General features: G+C 46.0%; 1 long non-coding RNA gene across 5 annotated transcripts in view; it reads left to right on the forward strand.

Moving 5' to 3' along the window:
• The first annotated feature begins 1,174 nt into the window (after positions 1 to 1,174).
• Positions 1,175 to 17,798, forward strand: part of LOC121134066 — a 28,694-nt gene continuing 12,070 nt past the window's right edge. Inside the window, exons 1-2 of one of the 5 annotated variants that reach the window (XR_005871081.1) lie at positions 1,175 to 1,323; positions 3,551 to 3,706. This is a non-coding gene — a long non-coding RNA (uncharacterized LOC121134066). The remainder of the gene's footprint in view (positions 1,324 to 3,550; positions 3,707 to 17,798) is intronic. The other 4 variants (XR_005871079.1, XR_005871082.1, XR_005871080.1 and 1 more) reach the window with 4 other exon arrangements.

Consider the following 17,798-nt stretch of genomic DNA (forward strand, 5'->3'; position numbering starts at 1 on the left):
CCAGGCCCTGTCTAAATTATAAAAATAAAATAAAATCAATCAGGTAATTAAACTTTTGGAGGCTGGAGAGATGGCTCAGTGGTTAAGAGCACTGGATGCTCCTCCAGAGGTCCTGAGTTCAATTCCCAGCAACCACATGGTGGCTCACAACCATTTGTGATGAGATCTGGTGCCCTCTTCTGGCCTGCAGGCATACATGCAGGCATAACACTGTATATATAATAAATAAAATTAGTTAAAAATAAACTTTTGGAAATTTTCTTCAGGGGCTACTTACTAACTTGGGGCAGGTTTGAGACAGGAGGTAATTTCAAGCTCAGACAACTTTACCCTCTGCCCACAGTTAGGCCAGTGGATGGTCTACTCCTGTTAACCTGTCCACCTGGGACTATTAGAGGCCTGGAGAAATGACTCAGTGGTAAGAGCACTTGCTGCTCTTGCAGAGAACCTGGGTTTGGTTCCCAGCATTCATGATGGCTCACAAGCATCTGTAACTCCAGTTCTAAAGGATCCCTCGCCCTCTTCTGGCCACTATAGGTAGTGCATTCATGTGACATACACATACAATCACACATACACATAAAGTAAAAGTTAAAAAGAGATCCCTCTACATGTTTACTGGAGTGGTGTGAGCCCAGAACACTAACAGTGTTCTTTTTGTTTTATGTGCATTGGTATTTTGTCATGGGTGTGGGTTCTCCTGGATCTGGAGTTATAGACAGTTGTGAGCTGGGTGCTGGGAATTGAACCTGGGTCCCCTGGAAGAGCAGTCAGTGCTCTTAATCACTGGACCATCTTTTCAGCCTCTTATTACTATTTTTTATTTGGAGACTCCAGCTTGCCCCTGTGCAGTCTAGGAAGTCCCATTCATGTCTCTCTCCAAACCCCACCAGCTCAGAGAATCTCCAAACAAAGGAAAAGCGACCGAAAAACCCAGTTCCCTATTCTTGGTGGCTGTTGCAGCTTGCTCCCCTGAAGTTGCTGGCTGCCCAAGTACCCACCTACGCACTCAGCTTTTGACAATAATTTGGTACAAACCCAGCTTGTGGTGGACACATCATTACCCCTCGCCTACAGTCTACAAAACTCCTGCTCAGGTTTGACATGAGACTTTTCTGACCTCGATCTCTGGGACCAGGGAACTTGCCAGGAAGTCGTTTTGCTCAATATACCTGTGTAGGGGTGAGCTCACAATACTGTCCATGCCCAAAAGGGGCGTGGTCAGGAGTATGGGACAGGTAGTATACAAAAGAAAGGAAAGCAAAAGCTCTCTCTCTTGGAAGCTGGCCGCGTTTCCAGAGCGCCTATCCCTCGGTTTATCTCGTAAGTATATTTAACAAACATATTAGACCTCCTTTTCAGATAGTGTTATCTCTAGCTGGTGTCAGAAGTGGGATCCTCTGTTAGTTTTTTTTTCAATTTGGCTTCTTCTGACTTACTGCACTGGGGGAGAAACTTAATGGGATGGGGGAGAGAAAACCTATTAGAAGCTATTTTCATTTAAAGTCCAGCTAATTAGGGTTCAGCCTTCAAGCCTTCCAGTGGCTTTTTTTTTTTTTTTTGGTTGTTCTAGAGGGCTTTGGACTTTATACAGCTCCTCTGTGATAAAATTTGGATTAAATTCGCACAGGGCCAAGTGCAAGAATCTTTTTTCCGTGTAGACAGCCCGTCGATCAATTTGTTGAAAATAAGTTCTTTTGTGCGCTGTATTACCTTGACATCTCGCCAAAAATCCACGCACAAAATACGCGCAGGTCACTGCGGGGCTCATCAATTCTGTGTTGACGCTCTTCGCATCACCTGAGGCTGACGCCCCAGCATCTCTGATTTACGTGGCTTATGCCTTGGTGTTTGAGAAGCTAAACATTCACGTTTTGTTTTTGTGAACTTGCTGATTCAGGTCCTGTCCTCTTCTGACCACCTTTATTTTACTTTAGTGACCCCCTTGTTCCAAACACAGCCTCACCGGGTGCCGCAACTTCGACACACGGAGCTGGCGGGCACAGACATTCAGTCTTACCCAGCTGTTGCTTCCAGGCCCCCCCCCTCCCCCGCTTCTTTCCAACTTCTTCCCTGACAATGCTTTCAGAGGACTCAGCTGAGTTGCATCAGCCAAGCCCAGAATTCAGGAAGCACAGCAGAACTGCCTGGAGCAAAACAAGGAAGGGTAAGGAGACTTTAGAGCTTACACACTTGGAAGCCGTGCAGAGCATCCTGGTCTTAGCAAACTAAGGGAAATATTTACTACATAGTTTTTTTTTTTTTAATGGGTATCTGACCAATGGGTCTCAGGATTTACACTCTTCCGTGTGACAGATTTTTGAGGTCTACTTTTCTTTTTTCTTTTTTTAAAATTAATTTATTTATTACATATACAGTGTTCTGCCTACATGCCAGAAGAGGGCACCAGACTGAATTGTAGATGGTTGTGAACCACCATGTGGTTGCTGGGAATTGAACTCAGGACCTCTGGAAGAGCAGTCAGTGCTCTTAACCTCTGAGCCATCTCTCCAGCCCGAAGTCTACTTTTCTTAAGTATGAACATTGAAGTAAGAAATGTGTTCGTGCCGGGCGGTGGTGGCGCACGCCTTTAATCCCAGCACACCGGAGGCAGAGGCAGGTGGATCTCTGTGAGTTCGAGACCAAGCCTGGTCTACCAAGCGAGTTCCAGGACAGGCTCCAAAACAATACAGAGAAACCCTGTCTCGAAAAACCAAAAAAAAAAAAATAAATAAATAAAAAAAAAGAAATGTGTTCGTTCCCTCATTTATCTTTCCTGGCAGTTTTCCTGGTCACAGATGATTGATAGACGCAGCCCTCCAAGCCTGATGGCCCAGTGCTGATTTCTTGACTCTGGCTCTTGAGCTTGTTAGCTGTGATTCTTCGTTAACCAGTTGTAACCCTGACACAAACCCACAGAGAACAGGCATAGTTAATACCTGTACTCCCTTACCAGTAGCGATGGATAATCTTCACTGTCAGCTCCACCAGATTTGGAGTCACCTAGGAAACAGACACACCTCCGGGTATGTCTGTGAGGGTGTCTCCAGAGAGGTTTGACTAAGGAGAGGAGACGACCAGGGCTGTAGATTGGACTGAATAGAAAGGAGACAGTGAGCTGAGCACCAGTATCTGCTTCCTGACTGTGGATGCCGCGTGACCAGGCACCTTGTGTTTTTACCATCATGTCTTCCCCACCACGATGGACTGCATACACAGACCATGACTGAAACAAACCCTACCTTTCTTAAGTTGCTTTTGTTAGCTATTTTGTCACCACAATGAGAGGTCACTGATACGTCAATTTTGGAAAGAATGACTTGGTACTCAGTTTCCGGGATGACCAGTGAGCGTTGTCCATCGTGGCATCATTAGAGGTACATAGCTTCTTATGTCTTGGTTGTGTTTCAATATAGCGAAGTCATTATTTTCTTCTTCCATGGCTGAATGCTCTCTCTCGGGGCCACTGGGAACCCAACAAATTGGTTTCTATGCTGTTTTGCTCTGGCCTTTCCCCCCTTTAATATATATATATATATTTTGCTTCTAGGCACGACAGAGAGTCATCTTCATCTCTGGCTCCAGATCTCATTAGAGACTTCTGCAGTTGGTGTCGGGTTAAATGGAGGAGGACGCCTGTGGGGCTAGGGCTGTTTGCTTCTGGTCTGTCATTGCCACCGGCCTGCTTGATTGACAGACGTAAGAAGTAGGTATTCTTTTCTGGAAGGGGAAATTAATCCTCAATTTCCAACTGTTCACATCTCTTTACTTTTTTACATGTGTCTGTTACTTTATGTGTATACGATGCGTGTATATGGGGGTGCGTATGTCAAGAGGACAACTGTGGGAGTCAGTTCTTTCCTTCCACCACCCAGAGGAAGAAAAGAAGGGAGGAGGGGAAAGAGGGAAATGTAAACACACATATTTGCGCATATGTGTGTAGAAAATATATCATATTAAATATCTCCTCTTTGCTTCTTGCTTTGTTTTGTTTTTGAGACAGTTTCTCTGTATAGCCTTGACTGTCCTGGAATTCACTCTGTAGACCAAGCGGGCCTGGGACTCACAGAGATCCACCTGCCTCTGACTCCTGAGTACTGGGATTAAAGGCGTGCGCCACTACCACCTGGCTGTATCTCCCATGTCTTATGAGGTAGGCAGCACCCTGTACATTTTTTTTTTTGAGATATCCCATCTTTGACACATCACGACCATCTGAGGACCTTCAAACTCATTTGCATAGCCTCCTAGGGGGACATTTCATATGTAACACTCGGCCCCACGTGAATGGGGCTACTTCCAGGATTCAGTGGTGGGGTCTAGTGGGTATGTAGCATTCCTGCCTGTTGCTCTAATTTCTCTTTGATTAAACACTCCAAGTGTATGAGTGTACGCTGGGAGCAAGAATTCAATGGGCTAAGGCCTGTCTACAGCCATATTACCCTGAATGTGTCCAGTCTCATCAAAGACTAAGACCTAGCTAGTTTTGGTAATTGCTTCCTGATTTTTCCATTTAGGGTCCTGTCAACTTCCATTCTCACTAGCGATGCATTCTGTTTGGGCTATAACAAGTTTAAAAAATGCATACAATTCTAGTTAGCCCCGATGACTCATGGCTTTAATCTCAGTGGTCGAGAGGCCGAGGCAGGAGGGCTGCAGTGAGTTTGAGGTAGGCATGGGCTAAATAGCAAATTCCAGGTCAGCCCAGGCTACAGAATGAGATCTTTCTCAAAACAAAACAAAACACACACACACACACACACACACACTTTAAACATTTCCCACAACAACATATACTTTCTTGAAGAATGCGAAGCTATGACAATACCGACCCTCCTCCCTGTGATTGGAATGGTCCTCTGTGCTGTGTTACCCCTGTGATTGGAATGGTCCTCTGTGCTGTGTCACCCCTGTGATTGGAATGGTCCTCTGTGCTGTGTTACCCCTGTGATTGGAATGGTCCTCTGTGCTGTGTTACCCCTGTGATTGGAATGGTCCTCTGTGCTGTGTTACCCCTGTGATTGGAATGGTCCTCTGGGCTGTTTTACTCCCTGTGATTGGAATGGTCCTCTGGGCTGTTTTACCCCTGCCTCTGGGATGCGGTGGCTGCTGCTCATGTGCCCCCAGCCAGGCCTTGCCTTATTGCAGGCACTAGAATCTGGAATCTGCCTGAAGTCCTACCCTGTGCTTCCAGACCTGCCCTGTTAGTGGATGAGGCAGAACAGGCCTGCACTCTGAGTGTGCTTGTGTTTGGGGGAGGGTGAGTGTGTGTTTGACTCCAAGTGCGATTCCCTCTGAGTGTCAGCCTGTGTGTAAACGTGTGTGTGTGTGTGTGTGTGTGTGTGTGTGTGTGTGTGTATGCCAAGGGCACAGCTTGACTCACAAGTTCTTACATAATATAGAAACTAACCTCCTGTTTCATGCGTGGTTCTCCAGGGCTTTTGTATTTGTTACTGTTTTCTTTTTCTTTTTTAGTTGGTGTTTTGTCTGCATGTATGTCCGTGTGAGAGTGGTGGATCCTGGAGTTACAGACAGTTGTGAGCCACCATGTGGGTGCTGAGAATTGAACCCAGGCCCCCTGGAAGAGCTGTCAGTGCTCTTAACTGCTGAGCCATCTTTCCAGCCTCTTATGACTATTTTCAAAATATTTGTTTATTTGATGTACGTGTATACGCACCTGAGTGTTTGTACCTCTACCATGTGTATATAGTACCCACACAGTCCAGAAAAGGTTGTTAGATCCCCCTGGACTAGAGTTACAGACTTAACTCTAGTTAAGTGGGTTCTGGGAACTGAATCTGGGTCCTCTGGAAGAGCAGCCAGTGCCAGAACTTTTTTTTTTCTTTTTTTGAGACAAGGTCATACTATGCAACCCTGGCTAGCCTGGAGTTTGCTATGTGGGCCGGGCTGGCCTGCCTCCTGAATGCTACCATTCCAGGCTAGCTAGTATTTGCAACCACTGAGCCATGTCTTTTTTCTTTCACTGATGTCAGCAGTGCAGCAATGGGACAGCTTTGCCCGAGGAAGGCCTTAATCTTATCCTTGTCCGGGGGCCACTGGAGAGGAAGGTATCTAGTCAGGGTGTGTGTTTTCATTTTCCCGCGCATGCCGGATCTCTGCCTGATGAGGGCAGACTTAGCAGGAGGTTGCAGCGGCAATACCAGCCCTACTGTGTTGCCAGAGATACAGATTTTTCTGCTCAGGGTCCTTTTTTAACAGGAAATAAGCCAATATTTGGCAATATTTAAGGCTAACAAATTCCTGGAAATGACCCAAAGCGAACTGCATGAATTGGGGAGGCTCGTCCCTGGTTCGGAAGAACTGCAGCTTGTTCAACACACACTTGATTTCCACAGCACAATCACCAGAAGAGATTAGAGTGGAAATATTTGCAAGCCTCATCAATCTCCCAGAGGGCCTTCCAGTGTCTGAAGTGCTCGAATTAGTCTCTGTTCACCGACTGTAGTGATGGTTTCCATCTCCAGTTGCCGCCGGTCTAGTTCTGTGGACCTCAGCTTCTTGATGGCTTTATGGGTCTGGGAGAGTTCTCTGGCATGGTTGTTCACCCCAGTTATCAAACATTGCTGCTTTTTTTTTTTTTTTTGCAGTTTGCAATGTTCCTGCTCTTTACAGTCTGTCAGGGAGGCCGGCAGAAGTAAGCTCTGAGATGCCCAATTATGGTTTGGGTGGGACAGGCATAGGGAACAGGAGGGATTTGGAGGGATGTCACAGTCTTCTCAGTTACTCTTGGTGATTTTTGCCTCCTGTTGTAACCCCACTAAGGAACATTCATGTCCCCCCATTTGTTGTTGTAGGGCCTTGTGGGTGCTAATAAGCACATTAATTACCACTGTGGTCTGCTCCCAGCCTTTTGCTCTTGAGTTTGGTTTTTGGTCTGGGACATAGGTCACTCCTAGGGCACCTATCCTAGGTTCATATCGTCAGAACCATGGCAGGGGTGGGGGATGGGGGTAGGGGTGGACAGGGAGAAAGAAAAGAAAAAGGGGGAGGAGGGGGAACTTGGTATGGTGGCACATACCTTTAATTCCAGCACTCAGGAGGCAGAGGCAGGTGGATCCCTGTGAGTTCAAGTTTTATTTAGGACAGCCTGGTCTACCTAGCAAGTTCCAGGACAGCTAGAACTACACATGGAGACCCTGTCTTACAAAAGAAAAAAGGGTTAGAGCATACTTACCACATGAGTCAGCCATCGCCTCTCAGCCAGGATTCTCTGGGCCATCCATCGTCTGTCGCCTTGAGTCTCTCTTGCACTGAGATCCAGCACTGAGCTGTGAAAGCCTGGGCTTCAGATCTGCCAGGAATGCTAACACACACACACACACACACACACACACACACACACACACACACACACACACACGTGTGCCTACCTATCTAAGATACATATACACATGCATATATAACATACATGTGAATATAACATACATACATATACACATGCATATATAACACATATGCATATAGCATACACACATTACACACAAGCATATATAACACAGACATATACATACATACATATATAACACACACATTCACATAGAATACACATATACACATACACATGCATATATAACACCCATATGCAAATATCATACACACATATACACATATGTATATATAATACACATGTGCATATAGCATACACACATATACATGCATATTTAATATAGATGCGCCATATGACATATATGTGTATATAGCATACACAAACATACAGTCTCCAGTGTGTGACCTATTTCAAAGGGCTCTCATTCCTTCCCCCTTGTTTTATTAGCACATTTAATTTATTTTTTGTTTGTTTTTCGAGACAGGGGTTTCTCTGTGGCCTTGGAACTCACTCTGTAGACCAGTCTGGCCTTGAACTCAGAGATCCACCTGCCTCTCTGCCTTCCAAGTGCTGGGATTAAAGGCGTGCACCACTACTGCCTAGCAGCATATTTATTTTAGTTGCATAAAATAATAGGTTTCATGACATCCACACACGGGACATAGCATATGCTGATCATACTCAGACCCCATGGCCTGATTGTCTACTCTCATTCTTGGCTTCATAGAATTAAAATCTCTATTACTTACTGTTAGGGGCTCTCCTTCCTTCTTCCTCCCCCCCTTTCCCCATCCCTTCCCCTCTCTGCTTCCCTTCCTTTTTGTAGTTCTGGGGACTGAACCAAAGGCTTCATGCATGCTAGACAAGCATTCTACTACCGAGCCACACCCCCAAGTTCTGTTTAGAGTTTTGTTTTCTTCCATAAAATTCAAGCAAACAACACAACAACAGTGGGTGGGACCAGGAGGTGAGGTGCACTGGAACATGGTGGACATAAACACTGCCTCCCAAGTGCTGGGATTAAAGGTGTGCAACTCCGCTGCCTGGCTACAAATTAGTCTTTGTATCATATGTACCAGCCATGATGTCAAATGCTTTACCAGCATCTCATTTAACCCCAGATAAAACTAATATGTATATTATCACACATATTATCATCTTCTCAATTTTAGTTTTAGCTGGAAGATTCTGAACTCTTTGCTCAGTGTCTACACAGCGTAGCCAGAGCCAGGGCAGTCAATATTAACTGAGGTGTCTACTGGCTTTTGCTCCGCAATCATCGTCTTGACTTCCCCAGGAGCTCTGCCCATTTCATACTAAATGGTCTTGTACAAAGGTGATTTGAGGACTCAGAATCAAGACTTTACATACAGCAAGGCAGATTGAAAGCCAAGTGAAATTCCTCAGCCCGAGTCCTCCCATCTGTGAGCATCGATCTGCTCCTTTAGTAGTCACCAAGCAGCCTGTTGCTACGGTTACCTTAAGGCAGCCATCCAGATAGGAAAAAAGTGATGTTGTAACTCATCATCCCCTCCTGTGGGAATGCGGAGCCCTGGGCACAGTGACACCAATTCTATAGATTTCTTGAAAGAATATCAGAACTCATATTAAGAAAAACAGCTGTGGTGCTAAAAGAATGATGATTGGTGTTCCTGTTCCCAAATCAAACAGAAAAAGCTTCTCTCCTGGGTCATTTTGTTGACTGATGCTATTTTTTAAAACTATGTAACCCTAGCTGACCTGGAACTTGCTATGTAGACCAGGCTAACCTCGAACTCACAGACATTCAGCTGTTTCTGCCTTCTGGGTGCTGGAAATAAAGGCCTGTACTACCACGGTGCCCACCTAACCCCGTTTTATAGGATACAATTTTAATCTTTTTCTTAAAGATTTATTTATTTATGTATGAGTGCTCTATCTGCATGTACAACTTTATGCCAGAAGAGGGCATCAGATCCCCAGTATAGATGGCCGTGAGCCACCATGTGGTTGCTAGGAATTGAACTCAGGACCTCTGGAAGAGGAGTCAGTGCTCTTAACTGCTGAACTATCTCTCCAGTTGCCCCCATTTTTAAAAAAATCCTAGCAGGGTTTCTCTGTGTAGCGTTGGAGCCTGTCCCAGCACACTCTCTGTAGACCAGGCTGACCTTGAACTCACAGAGATCTGCCTGCCTCTGCCTTCCAAGTGCTGGGATTAAAGGCGTGCAACAACACCTCCTGGCAAATTTTTACTAAATTTTATTTATCTGTTTTGTGTGCATGTGTGTGGCATGTGTGACACAGCATATACATGGAGGTCAGAGGACAGTTTGAGGAAGCTGGTTCTCTGTCCCCACCATCCAGGTCCCGGAGATGCAACTTAGATCGTCAAGCTTGGCAGCAGGCACCTTTACCCTTGAGCAATCCTGCTGGCCCATGCTTAGTCCTTTTCTTTCCCTTCCCTTCCCTTCCCTTCCTTTCCTCCCTCCTCCTCTTTCTTTCCTTTCCTTTTTTCTTTCTTTTCTTCCCTCCCCCCTTCTCTCTCTCTCTGGAACTCACTCTGTAGACCAGGCTGGCCTTGGACTCACAGAGATCCACCTTCTTCTGCCTCTAAAGAGCTGGGATTAAAGGCCTAGCCTATGTTTGGTTTCTTAACACAAGGTCTCACTGTGTCACTGTACCTGCCCCCAGAACTTGAGATTTTCCTACTTCTGACCTAGAGTGCTGGAATTACAATTATGCATTGCCATACCTGGCTCTAGAATGTTCTTTCTTTCTTTCTTTTTTCTTTTTGGTGTTTTGAGACAGGGTTTCTCTTTGAAACAGTCCTAGCTGTCCTGGAACTCACTCTGTAGACCAGGCTGGCCTTGAACTCACAGAGATCCACCTGCCTCTGCCTTCCGAGTACTTTGCCACCAACACCATCCGGTTAGAACGTTCTTAAGAAAGTAAAATAAATAAACAAATGAAAATACAGGCTAAGATAAAGAATGAGGTTGAATTCTGAATCTCATGCCTCTACTATAATGTAAAACATTAAGATGTTTCAATAAGAAAAAAAAATCTCTTTCTTACAGATAATAACTGTTCTTCTCTGGCTTTTGGTTTTTGTCTGCTAAAAGAGGGCTAAATGTTCTCCTTGGTAAAAATCTGTTCATTTGGATTTTTTTAAGTGACACTTTAATTTGCTGGGTTTTTTTTTTTTTTATTATGGTTACTTGTTTGTGTATTGCTGGCTCTTCCTATCCACCATGTTGGTACCAGGGATGGAAGACATGTTGTCAGGCTTGGTACGAAGTCCCTTTACCAACCCTGCAGCCTCACTGGCCCTTTATTGGAACAACTTAAAAGAAAATTAAAAATGACTGGTTTCAGTTAGACAAGAGTATGGTGATTATAAAAACTGTAGATGCGATCTGCAAATGTGCCTTGGGGCAGGAGCCTCGCATACATAGCCGTTTCTCATCATAGGTAATGCAATTCTCAAGCACTTTCTGAAAGTACATTCCCCACCCCAATCCTCTGCCCATCTATGTAACCATTGGCAACAGCCTGCTGGGTTATGCTTCCATAGTGTGGTCCTTTGTCATGCTGAGTGTGCCTGAATTTAGTGAGATTTTAATACTCTGAATTATTTGAACAAGGGATGCTTTAGACACCCAAATGACCCAAAAGCAGGGGTGCTGGAGGCACCTGGCTGGGCAGTGGCTCTCTTACCACTCAGCTCTGGGTCTGTTTTTATTTCTCTTGTGTCCTGCCATGATTTGAATATGCAGAAACAAACAATTAGGATATAGGCCCCTATTGTCTCTCTACTCAAAGACACTATTGGTGTCTGGCTTTTTTTTTTTTTTTTCACACAGTCTCTGGGAGAATGCTCCACATTACATATATTGAGCTGGCTCACTCCCTGGGTTGCCGATAATGTTTCGTTATTAAGAACGCAGCTGCAAACATAACCCGCGCGTGCTTGTCATTCACCACGTGTGTGGGCAGACTTCTCATCAGCACGGAAGTTCCCAGGAGGAGCATCGCTGGGTCCCTGCTCTCCTCTGTTAGCTGTCTGCTAACTAATCGCCTTTCCAAGCCCTGGACTCTCTCCGAAGTGCAGGAAGAGCTTAGGTTTCCAAATCTCGTCGCTCTGGCCGGTGTCTTGGTAACTCAGCATGGTTTGAAGATTCACATCTCCCTTGGCCGATGTGAGTCGATGTCTCTTCATCCGTGCTGGGTGCCGGATCTTTCTTTGTGGCTTCCTGTTTCTATCCCCCTGCTGCTTCCCCCTAAAGTTCTATCTTATCTTTCATTAATTTTTAGGAGCCCTTTATTGTGGAAAACATTGGTGATATTTTCTTCCCATTCTCACTATGTATTCCTGGCTGGCCTGGAACTCTAAGTAGACCAGGCTTGCCTAGAAGGTTGGAGGTATTCTTGCCTCTGCTCCCATCCTCATGTTGTAGCCCTGGCTGGCCTGTAGATCAGGCTAGTCTTGAACTCACAGAGATCCACCTGCCTCTGTCTCCCAAGTGCTGGGATAAAAGGCATGAGCCGCTACACCCAGCTTGGTGTTTTTGCATTCTAAAACATAGCCAAAGTCATCGATTTTTTAAAACTTTTTTAACAAATTAAAATATGATTTATTTATTTTATGTGTATGAGTGTTTGTGTGCATGTGTGGGTACCACATTAGCGCAGTGCCCTCAGAGGCCAGAAGATGGAACTGGTTTTCTTGGAACTGGGGTGGCCATGTGTGTGCTGCAAACTGAACTCTACAAGAGCAGTGGAGCTTTTAACCACTGAACCATCTCTTTAGCCCATGAATTTATCAATTAAAAAAATGGTTTCTGGATTTTGAGCCAGAAGTGGTAAGATGATTTTTCCCTTTCATGGTAATAACAACATTTGTCTACTGACTTGGCAATTGCAAATTTTACTACTTTTTTTTTGTCACTGAGGCAGATCCCCATGCAAGTATCAGAGGCACTGTTCTGTGTGATTTTATTTCCCTTGTCATGCATATGTCGTCACACAGTCACTGAAGACGCTCCATATAAGGAGATACCCCCTTGCCTCCTGTCTTTGTTACTTTTTCTGTTTCTGCGGTAAACACCGTGAGAAACAACATAAGAGTTTATTCTGGATCACGGTTTGAGGGTACACAGTCCATCATAGCAGAAGGCGTGGCAGCAGAACGTGAGGCAGCTGGTCACCGTCAGGAAGCAGAGAGAGATGGATGCTGGTGCTCAGCTGTCTTTCTCCTTTTCACTCAGTCCAGGATCCCAGCCTAGGGAATGGTGCCGCCCAATCACAGGGAGTGTATTTCCCTTTCAGTTAACCTAATGCAGATAATCCCTCATAGCTGCACCTGGAAGCCTGTCTCGTAGGTGAATCTGGTAAGTTTTCAATCAGTGTTAACCACCACAGCTCTGCTATAGCCGGACATCTGGGCCCATTCTGTACTTGTTTTGTAGTCTCAATGGCTACTTATGTATCAGTGCCACGAGGTTTTAATGGCTGTGGCTTTAGAACTCCTCTCTGACTTGGTGCGTATTTTCCCATCTGTGTTCATCTTCTTTTATGGCTTCCAATAAGACTCCGTTAAACCTCATTGTATACTTTTATTTAAATACCATTTGGCTCCTATCACTTTTGACAAATGGGGGTATTTTCTTCACTTTATATTAGTTGTTTAGGGCTAATACACAGAAAATAACTTAGAAGATTTATCATCAATCTGTCTGCCTTCATCTCCTACTGTATTTACTCGTACATTAATTTATTTTACTAGTTTTTATATTTGGAGGGTATGCAGTCATGTTCAGAAAAAAAAGAAGCTGCACATTCCCATCCCAGATGTTTATACTGATGCTTTTATTTATAAATCTACAGAGACTGCTAATCCACATGGAGCAATAGCGCTACTCCGGATGCCAATGTCTCTTCGCTGGCTTTAATGGAAAAAGCAATAGCATTTGTTGCCTCAAAGATCTCTAGTCTTGCTTTCTGTTAATTGATTTTTTTTAACCACATTTATTTAGAGAGATAGGATTAGAATGGTCATCACATTTTTTTCAACTGTATTTTCAGTATGTTTGTGTAACTGTTAGTTTTGTTCTTTCAGCTGATTGACACACACACACACACACACACGCATGTACATATGTCTCATATATGTATATATATACGTATATATACAAAAATAAAAAATAACCCTTGTAAAAAAGGATTATTTTTTCTTCTCCTTTCTCTCTTATCCTCCCCTTTGCCTCGCCGTTTCCTGGAATCATTGAACCCTCAGGCCTCACAAATGCTACGCACATACTCCACCCCTCAGCCCCACTCTATATTTTATGTCTGGAGTTATTAACAAATTTATGTCTTGACTTCCATCTGGACCCAAAGCGCTTGCTCTGAGTGGTCTTGAAATACTGGGGACATCAAAGTGGGGAGCAGAAAGAGCTGAACTGAAAGTCTTTTTAGAGAAGAAAATTGGCTGGCTGCCTTGTGACCTTTTCAAATAGGTGCAGAAATCGCCCCCAGCTCTGAAGTTCAGATGCTACACTCAGGCTGTGACTTCCAGAAAGCGATGGCAGAAAGAGTGTGCAGCCCCAGTGCTCCTTGACGAGGCTTCACTTTCTCCTCTGGAGGAGCTCCGAGTCTCGGAATACACGGAAGGCACTCTGGACTTCTCAGTGTTTGAAGTCCCTTGTTGGGCCTTTCTTCAGCAGGCCGTTAAGTGACAATAGACAGCAGGCAGACAAGTGTGATTTTCCCTTTTCAAACTCTGAGGGCTCTCCAACGCAGAAGTAGACTCATGCTTCTATCGGGAAGTCTCACGGGGAGATAGCCTCAATGGAAAGGCCATGTGTAAGTGGGGGACTGAGAGCAGAGAGTGAGGTTCCTGTGTGGCCGTGAATACCCGGCCAAGGAGGTGACAGCGTCAGAGTTATAGCAGGTCAAGCCACCTGACTGATCACTCCCCGTGGCAGCCAATGGCTCCTGGGACCCAATGTGAATGTCTTACTGCCACATTTCCATGTCTTCTTATCTGGTATGAGTCTGAACTGTACCAGACTTGCCTCTTTGCTCGGTGCTTGGAGCTGCCACACGTACAGCTTCGTGGAAGGAAGGGCCACTATCTCCTCCAGGTTTCTGAGCAGTTGATCTCTCTCTCTCTCTCTCTCTCTCTCTCTCTCTCTCTCTCTCTCTCTTCCTTCCTCCCTTCCTTCCTTCCTTCCAGTTTTTCAAGACAGACTTTCTCTGTGTAGCCTTGGCTCTCCTGGAACTCACTTTTTAGACCAGGTTGGTCTCGAACTCACATAGATCCGTCTGTCTCTGCCTCCCAAGTGCTGGGATTAAAGGCGGGCACCACCAACACCCGGGCTCAGTTGATTCTTAACATCCAGATCTTTTCCCAACAGCTCCTCTTCAGTCTGGCCACCACCTCCCCAAGAATTCTATCTATCTGGGCAATGGCTTTCCCCTAATGGGAGGGTGGTGGTGGAACACATACATAATTCACAGGCCGTTCACTAGTATGTATCAGCCAGTCTCCACAGCCAGGGAACCTCTGGGATGGGTGGCCAGCTCATTGTAAGACGCCGAGGACAGGGGCTGAAGTTATGGCTCAGTGGTTAAGCTGTGCACTGCCGTTACATACTGCTCTTACAGAGGACTGGAGTTGGGCTCCTAGCACTCACACTGGACAATTTGCAACTGTCTGAAACTACAGCTCCAAGGGATCTGACCCCCTCTCCTGAGCTCTGCTGGTGCCTGCATTTGCATGTGTGAACACAGACACATGCACACAGATATACATGAAGATGGAGGTTTCTGCCCTGACAGGTCCTGCCCCCCTTTAGCTCCAAATAAATACACAGAGAGTCTTATATTAATTCTAAAACTGTTTGCCGATGGCTAGGGCTTCTTACTGGCTTGCTTTCTCTTAATTATTAGCCCATTTCTATTAATCTGTGTATTGCCATGAGACTGTGGCTTCCCCATAATCCAGCATGTTACTCCTTTTGCAGTGTGGGAGTCTCTTCAAGGCCTCTCTCTTACTCTCTCCAGCATTCTCCTCGTTTCCTAGTTCTGCCTATCTTCCTGCCTCTATTGGCCAATCAGTGTTTTATTCATCAACAATGAGAAAGACATATACACAGAAGGGCATCCCCCACCATCTCCTCTTTTCTGTCTAAATAAAAAGAAAGGCTTTAACTTTAACAATTGTTGCCACTCTACTTTCCCAGCTGTGTCAACTTGACACAAGCCTTGTCACCTGGGAAGAATAAACCTCAACTGAAGAGTTGCCTTCATCAGACTGACCTGTGAACACGTCTATGGAGCATTTTCTTAATGTGCCCAGCCCACTGTGGGTGGCACCATCCCTAGGCTTAGGTGATTCTGTGTTGTATAAGAAAACCTGCTGAATAAGCCCCAGAGAACAAGGCAGTAAGCATCCCTCCCACACCCCCAGTTTGTACCTTGGCTCCTGCTTGAGTTCCTGCCCTGACTTCCCTCCATGATGGAGTTGTGACCTAGAAGCATAAAGCCAAATAAACACCTTCCTCCCCAAGTTGCCTTTGGGTGTGCCGTTTGTCCCAGAAATCGAAGAGCAAACCGGAACACCAGCCTCTGCAACCGCCAATCTGCTCTCTACCTGCGTGGATCCGCCTCTTCCGGACGGCTCATTTAAATGCGGCCTTCTGCCTAGCTTCTCAGTCGGATCAGATTTTAAGACCGACCCACGATGCAGCTTGCGGCAGAACCTCATTTCTCTCCGGAGCTGAGCTCTGAGAGCTGTGTGCTTGGGCTGCATTTGCATAGCCACTTATCGCCGACGAGCATTCGGTGTCTACTCGTTTGGCTATTGTAAGCGGCCTTTGTGTGCGGCAGATTTTGAACACCTGTTCTTACTTCCTTTCTATGCGCAGACAGGAGTGGGTTTACAGGTCAAGTGGTAGCTCTGGATCAGCATGGTCTCCACGGCAGCTGCGCTATTCATGGCCAGCTACAGTCTCTTACTTCCTTCACATGCCTGTTTTATTCTGAAGTTACTGTTACTCAGTCTTAGGCCCTCTTCTTGGGCTTTCTAGGCGGGGTGAAGCTGGTGGTTACTCGGGGCAATTGTTTGATCTGAATCACCAGAGCGTGGAGACTCATAGGCCCCGCCTATGGGGTCCCACTCTACGGTCTACGGGGTTCCTCAGGGATGTGTCGGGGCGCCTGTTCTGTACACTCATAGGGCAGCCTTACCATGAGTCCAGTGGTGAAACCCACAGATATGTCTTTCCTCTCTAAAAGTGGCAACATGGCAGCCGGCGACATCTCCAGAGGACTCACTTCCAGCGTGATGCGGAGTGTGGCTCCTGATTGGTTTTCATCATTACCAGTGTTGCCTAGGCATAGAAAATATGGGTTGGCAGGGGATCATTTAAGAGCCCTAACTATTCATCAAAGGGCACTATTTGAAGCCCTCTGAGGATGGTACCCACTCCCCACAGCCAAAGCAGCCAGGCATCCCGGGGACCTGATCTGGGAGGTGCCAGCCTCCTACAAGCAGGTGGACTTCCTCCGACGATCTCATTCTTTCTTCCCCAATCACTTCTTGTCTATGGCTTAAATTTATTCTCTTATAGTTCTAGAAGCCAGAAGGGAAAATCCAGGGTGTTTCTGGGCTGCCTTCCAGAGGCTTCTGGGAGAATTCCTCCTGTCTTTTTCAACTGTGGGAGGCACCACGAGCCTGCCTAAGGTGAGGTTCTCCCACATCAGTGTGATCCCCCTCCTTCATCCTGCCTGCCTCTGCCCTCCTCCCCCAAACCTTAGATGCCTTGTCGTATGTCTGATAATTGCATCTCCTTCCTGATAACCAGGAGGACCCTCATTTCAGGCTCCTTATCCAGGTCATCTGCAGCGTCCCTCACACCCTGTGCAGTGGCTTACCGGGCTGTTTCTCAACTCTCATGGCCTGGCATTCCACAGACTTGCTTTGTGTGGCCAGTGCTTATGACAGAGCACCTCTGTCTGCCAAGAGACCCGGCCTCCGCCCTTATTGTTCGCCATCCCTTGATTCAGGCGTCGTCTGAGAGATATAGAGACACACAGAGAGGGATAGAGACAGAGATGGAGAGCAAAAGGAGACAGATGTGGACGGGGGAGGAGACAGAATGATGCTCGGCATGGGAAACCTCTCAGATGGTTCCAGTCCTCTGTTTGCTATTGCTCATCTATCCTCCCGACCCGTCACACAGGTGCCTGCCCAGCTGGCTAACAGACAGAGATCTGGCCCTAGACTACAAGAGTGAGCTGCGCCCTCTGCTAACTGCAGACATGACCCATCCTGCTAGAGTGCAGGCTCCCCAGTGAAAGGGCCTATTTGTCATTTTCATTTCACCTGCAAGTCGCTAGTGTCTCAGATGCTCCTGGACTCCTGGGCTTGGGATGCCAACACCCCTGAACATTTCCCCTATTAGCC

Source organism: Mesocricetus auratus, unplaced genomic scaffold (genome assembly GCF_017639785.1).
Source record: "Mesocricetus auratus isolate SY011 unplaced genomic scaffold, BCM_Maur_2.0 Super-Scaffold_100025, whole genome shotgun sequence".
NCBI lineage: Eukaryota > Metazoa > Chordata > Mammalia > Rodentia > Cricetidae > Mesocricetus > Mesocricetus auratus.